General features: G+C 45.5%; 1 protein-coding gene across 4 annotated transcripts in view; it reads right to left on the reverse strand.

Moving 5' to 3' along the window:
* The window catches only part of CENPJ (centromere protein J), a 62,955-nt gene extending 61,608 nt beyond the window's left edge, over positions 1–1,347 (reverse strand). For 2 of the 4 annotated variants that reach the window (XM_036831853.1, XM_036831850.1), the window contains exon 1: positions 905–1,046. The gene's annotated coding sequence lies outside the window, so the exon portion shown is untranslated. The other 2 variants (XM_036831852.1, XM_036831851.1) reach the window with 2 other exon arrangements.
* Between the last annotated feature and the right edge of the window lie 5,078 nt (positions 1,348–6,425).

Raw genomic sequence — 6,425 nt, forward strand, 5'->3', positions numbered from 1 at the left:
GGCACCCAAAAGAAAGCAAACTTTCCTTTCCACCAGCCTTGCCTCTTCACTGGCTTTTGAGTAGGAGCATCCGGAACTCACTTTCGGTAACACATCTCTCGCCCACGTGAAAAAGAAACCTCCCCTGCTTCATTTCAGCTTCATCACTATGATCCTAGAGGTATATTTACTGTCAGCATGACGCACAGAAATACAATTCCACCTTAACCTGTTACTTAATATTGATGCAAAGGCCTTGGTAAAGGGAACATATACAGCAAAATGCCTAGAAAGGATTATTAGCAGGTGGACTCAGATCTTCCTGATATCAAAATCTGTTTGAAATGAACGGACAGCCTTGAAACCTCCAAAGACTGCCACGTAAACATTCTTTAAAGCAGCGGGGCGGGGGGGGATAAATTCTCTACCTCGAGAGGCGGAAAGCGTAGAGGCAAACTATTCAAAGCCTCCCTCAGGCCTTGAGAAGTAACTGGTCGCTTAGGAAGGTGACTTACCGGTCTCCCAAAGTACACGTCCTTGAAAGCCACCAACCCACAGCAAAGCTTTCAAACCCGAAGCTTTCCGAGACCGCACCTGCCGGCAGGCAGACCGGCCCTGACCAGCAGGAAGGTGACGCGCCGACGCGCTCCTCGCGCAGCTGCGGCCCCGCGCCTCCGCGCAGCAGCTCAGTGCGCGGCCGAGACCACAAGCGGCGGGAGCCCGCGAGAAGCCGCCGCGGAACAGCGCTCGCAGGCCCGACACTGACCCAGAGGTCCCCCCGCCGCCCGGCGCCGCTCCCCGCGCGCCCCACCGTCCCTCGTGGATGCAGGGCGACGAACACACCAGCTCCTCCGGCCCTCCCCACCCCCACCCCAACCCCGCCACGAAGTCCCGCTCCGCGGCCCCAGCGTCTCAGTCCACTCACGCCAGGGCCCGAGCCGTCGTCGTCGCCGCCGCCGCTACCCTTACAAACCACCCGCCACAGCCTCCGCGGCCAGCCCGGCTCCGCCCAGGCCCGAGGGCTCCTGGGAAATGTAGTTCCCACCTGCCCCTCTGCGCTTGCGAGAGCGCGTAGCCGGTCTCACGCAAACTACCACTCCCGGCGACCCGGCGTTCCACGTTACTAGGCGCTCACGGCCCGGCGTCTTCCGCCCGGGCGCGGGCAAGGGGTGGTGGTGGCGGGTGGAGACGCGGGGGGAAACAGCTCCCGGAGAGAACTTCCGGGACAGACCGAGCCCCTCCCCTGCCATTCAAAACTTCGGCTGGCCCCCTCGCGGTTGGGGCGGGGGCGTCTGTCTAGTTCCGCGTCTTTTGTTTTTTGTTTTTGTCTTCTGTGCCACGAGTGACCAAGTAAAAGAAAAAAGGACAGTCGGCCACACTCTTTGATGAGTCAAAGGTAACCTTGTGACGAATTCACTCCTGAAGTAGCTATCGCTCGTCTTTTCTGCCTAATGCGTATTTGGCTCTGCGCCCATTAGGTAATAAAGCCTAATTTTATTTTGTTTATTTTTTATTAAAATAAACCTAGTTCTGTTTTGAACACTAAAGTGCAAAACTCAAAAACCGTTTTCTTAATTGCCACTGCAGATGCAGACACTGCAGGTTACCATTGTGTACACATCCGGGCTTTGTGTCTGTTTAAATAAATATTTAAAGAAAGCAAATGAAGTGCTATTTGTAACAACCGGTACAGTCTAAGAAATGAACTGCTGTTACCAAGTCGAAGCTTGTATTGCTTGCGCCGCAGGAGAGGCCAGTAATCCCAAAAAGCAGTACTTGGGGCAAGGACTAACGACTGTATTCGGAAAGCCCGCAGACCGAGTAGATGGTGGGCTCGTGCCCCTAAGGAACCATCTTGCCTGAGTTAGAATTCAGGCTCCTTTTATACTCAAAGGGTAGTAAAGTCAAACATCTCCTGGTTCCCATCAGCCTCTGGAGGGGATGGGTTAATTTCTTCCTCCCTGCAGTCAGTCATTCACAGGTGAGCCTGGTCAGGAGGTTTGTGAGCTAAACAAAGGTATTTTAGCTTAATGCTCATTACCTGGCAGGCAGGGTTCCCAGAGATGGGCCATTGTGTATAACTTAAGCTTACAGGCAACATCCCTTTAGTGATTCACTTGTAATAGAATACAGAAGATTCTTTCCTATTACAGTCCCCCACTGTCAATGTCCATTCCACAATCTTGTGGAAAAGAAACGAATACCATTCTGCTGAACGGAGGTGACGAATATTCCTTAGAATCTTTAGTCAGTCCTTTTTACCCACAGCTATTTGAACCCAATGAAACTTAGCACTTGTTGTCTAATTTGTAGCTGAACTTGGGGTTTTGGTTCCACTTCCAGTACATATGCTAGGTTCCTGTATTTCTCTGGACAAAATTAAACAAATTGATTGCCCCTTCTCCAGTGGAATTCCCATCTACTTCGGTTGGGTGGGCAGACCTGTTGGAGGTAAACTCATGAATAGTATAAGCGCCCAAAGTTTTAATGTGATTGGCCACTGCTAGCTCTTTAGCATTATAGATTCTCCTGCCTGGGCACACACCTGCAATGGCCTGCCATACAGTATTCTAAAGGGGCTTAATTTAAGCCTGCTTCTGGGAGCCACTGATCAGGAGCAAGACAAGGTTGTCCACTCTCACCACTATTATTCAACATAGTTTTGGAAGTTTTAGCCACAGCAATCAGAGAAGAAAAAGAAATAAAAAGAATCCAAATCGGAAAAGAAGTAAAGCTGTCACTGTTTGCAGATGACATGATACTATACATAGAGAATCCTAAAGATGCTACAAAAAAGCTACTAGAGCTTATCAACGAATTTGGTAAAGTAGCAGGATACAAAATTAATGCACAGAAATCTCTTCGTTCCTATACACTAATAATGAAAAATCTGAAAGAGAAATTAAGGAAACACTCCCATTTATCACTGCAACAAAAAGAGTAAAATACCTAGGAATAAACCTACCTAAGGAGACAAAAGACCTGTATGCAGAAAACTGTAAGACACTGATGAAAGAAATTAAAGATAACAAAAACAGATAGAGAGATATACCATGTTCTTGGATTGGAAGAAACAACATTGTGAAAATGACTCTACTACCCAAAGCAATCTACAGATTCAATGCAATCCCTATCAAACTACCAATGGCATTTTTCACAGAACTAGAACAAAAACTTTCACAATTTGTATGGAAACACAAAAGACCCCAAATAACCAAAGCAATCTTGAGAAAGAAAAACGGAGCTGGAGGAATCGGGCTCCCGGACTTCAGACTATACTACAAAGCTACAGTAATCAAGACAGTATGGTACTGGCAGAAAAACAGGAATATAGATCAATGGAACAGGATAGAAAGCCCAGAGATAAATCCACGCACATATTGTCACCTTATCTTTGATAAAGGAGGCAAGAATATACAATGGAGAAAAGATAGCCTCTTCAATAAGTGGTGCTGGGAAAACTGGACAGCTACATGTAAAAGAATGAAATTAGAACACTCCCTAACACCATACACAAAAATAAACTCAAAATGGATTAAAGACCTAGATGTAAGGCCAGACACTATAAAACTCTTAGAGGAAAACATAGGCAGAACACTCTATGACATAAATCACAGCAAGATCCTTTTTGACCCACCTCCTAGAGAAATGGAAATAAAAATAAACAAATGGAACCTAGTGAAACGTAAAAGCTTTGCACAGCAGAGGAAACCATAAACAAGACGAAAAGACAACCCTCAGAATGGGAGAAAATATTTGAAAACAAAGCAACTGACAAAGGATTAATCTCCAAAATTTACAAGCAGCTCATGCAGCTCAATATCAAAAAAACAACCCAATCCAAAAATGGGCAGAAGACCTAATTAGACATTTCTCCAAAGAAGATATACAGATTGCCAACAAACACATGAAAGGATGCTCAACATCACTAATCATTAGAGAAATGCAAATCAAAACTACAGTGAGGTATCACCTCACACCAGTCAGAATGGCCATCATCAAAAAATCTACAAACAATAAATGCTGGAGAGGGTGTGGAGAAAAGGGAACCCTCTTGCACTGTTGGTGGGAATGTAAATTGATACAGCCACTATGGAGAACAGTATGGAGGTTCCTTAAAAAACTAAAAATAGAACTACCATATGACCCAGCAATCCCACTACTGGGCATACACCCTGAGAAAACCATAATTCAAAGAGTCATGTACCACAATGTTCATTGCAGCTCTACAAAAACCAGGACATGGAAGCAACTTAAGTGTCCATCAACAGGTGAATGGATAAAGAAGATGTGGCATATATATACAATGGAATATTACTCATCCATAAAAAGAAACGAAATTGAGTTATTTGCAGTGAGGTGGATCGACCTAGAGACTGTCATACAGAGTGAAGTAAGTCAGAAAGAGAAAAATACCATATGCTAACACATATATATGGAATCTAAAAAAAAAAAGAAAGAAAATGGATCTGAAGAACCTAGGAGCAGGACAGGAATAAAGATGCAGACGTAGAGAATGGACCTGAGGACACTGGGAGGGCAAAGGGTAAGCTGGGACGAAGTGAGAGAGTGGCATGGACATATATACACTACCAAATGTAAAATAGATAGCTAGTGGGAAGCAGCCGCATAGCACAGGGAGATCAGCTCGGTGGTTTGTGACCACCTAGAGGGGTGGGATAGGGAGGGTGGGAGGGAGACGCAAGAGGGAGGAGATATGGGGATATATGTATATGTATAGCTGATTCACTTTGTTACAAAGCAGAAACTAACACACCATTGTAAAGCAATTATACTCCAATAAAGATGTTTAAAAAAAAAATCTTACTGGTGAAAAAAAATGTTTTCCAAGAATGCTTAATGATACAATGTTAAAGATAAAATGCTGACATAAAATGCAAGATAGATATTATGAATATAGTATGGTTTCAATTTTGATAATCCTATATTCCATTACAATACATACATATAGAAAAAAGCCTGGAAGAAAAAGCAAAACAAGAACCCTAGTTTTGAGATTATTTTGTTATTGTTACACAGTTCTGTATTTTCAGTATTTTCTGAGGTGAACATGAACTACTTTTCTATTAGAAAATATTTTTTAAAGACCAGGTCAGAGGACTTAAGAACTCACCCAGGACAAATCTGGATCCAGAGGTGGGTCTGAGCAGCCATGCTGGCTTCAGCCTGCCTTGTCCAGCACAGGCCGGGCATATGACACAGACTGTTCTGAAAACGGTGAAAGATTCATTACAGAGTTTTGTTTGTTTATTTTTTGTTTTTTAACTGTTGGGCATTGAGAGCAAGATAGATTAACCTACATAGCGTAGTCTAATATCTTTCACAGTATCTATCATCATTCCCATCTACACACTGATAATTTTGAATCAATTTGAATGTAAAAGACAATCAATACCTATGAAGTTAATAAATATTAATGCGAAGGAAAGGCAAAGTTAAATCAAGGGACTTCCATTTAACCCGACCTCATAAGAAAAAAGAAATGTGGAGCCCTCGTTCGTTAATTTTTTGGGCGGATACTACATCTTGGGTGGGATACACAAGTGTGGGTAGGGTAGGGGGAAGGGTCCTGGGCAGAAGGAACAGCTGTGTGAAGGCCCTGAGGGTTTTGCCAACCTGAAGAAAAAGCCACCTCGGCCAGAATGAGGCTGGGGAGAGGCCAGGCCTTGAACCATGATAGGAAATTTGAATTTCATTTGGAACATAATTTTCAAAATAAAAAGGTTGCTCATGCTTCAGAGTGGAGAAGAGATGAGGGGCAGAGAGGGGAGACAGTCAGGGCTCTGCTGCTGGGTGGAGGGCCGGGGCCAAAGGGATGGGGACAGGGCCTGGCTCCCGGGGGTGGAGGGGCAGTCAAGGGCCGAAGCCCAGGACGGAGCCCCGGCGGTGGCTGTCCAGGAGGGGGCTCTGCATGTCAGGAACGCGCTGGGACGCAGCGGACCTTCTGCCCTACACTGGGGGTTGTCTGCACACAGGTGGCATTTAGGGCCTCACATGGGCACTACTGCCCAGCAAGGGCCTAGGGTGGGACTACAGCCAGGGGAACCCGGTGGTCAAGGGTTAAGAGGCCGTGTAGAGAGAGACAGCTGCTCGCTGACCCTCCTTAAACCAGTGGGACCCACCGCCCTTCAGGAAACACCAGCTTACTGTGGGCAAGCTGCTAGAACAGACTCCAGGTTCAAAGACCGACAAAGAGCTACTGTGAATTAAACCCGGTATCTCACCATTCATTAGTTTATTGTTTCTTTTTTTATATATATACATTTATTTATTTATTTATTTATGTTTGGCCGCGTTGGGTCTTCGTTGCTGTGCGCGGGCTTTCTCTGGTTGTGGCGAGCAGGTGCTACTCTTCATTGCGGTGCGCAGGCTTCTCATTGCAGTGGCTTCTCTTGTGGAGCACAGGCTCTAGGTGCGTGGGCTTC

The sequence above is a fragment of the Balaenoptera musculus genome, chromosome 18 (assembly GCF_009873245.2).
Source record: "Balaenoptera musculus isolate JJ_BM4_2016_0621 chromosome 18, mBalMus1.pri.v3, whole genome shotgun sequence".
In the NCBI taxonomy this organism is placed as follows: domain Eukaryota; kingdom Metazoa; phylum Chordata; class Mammalia; order Artiodactyla; family Balaenopteridae; genus Balaenoptera; species Balaenoptera musculus.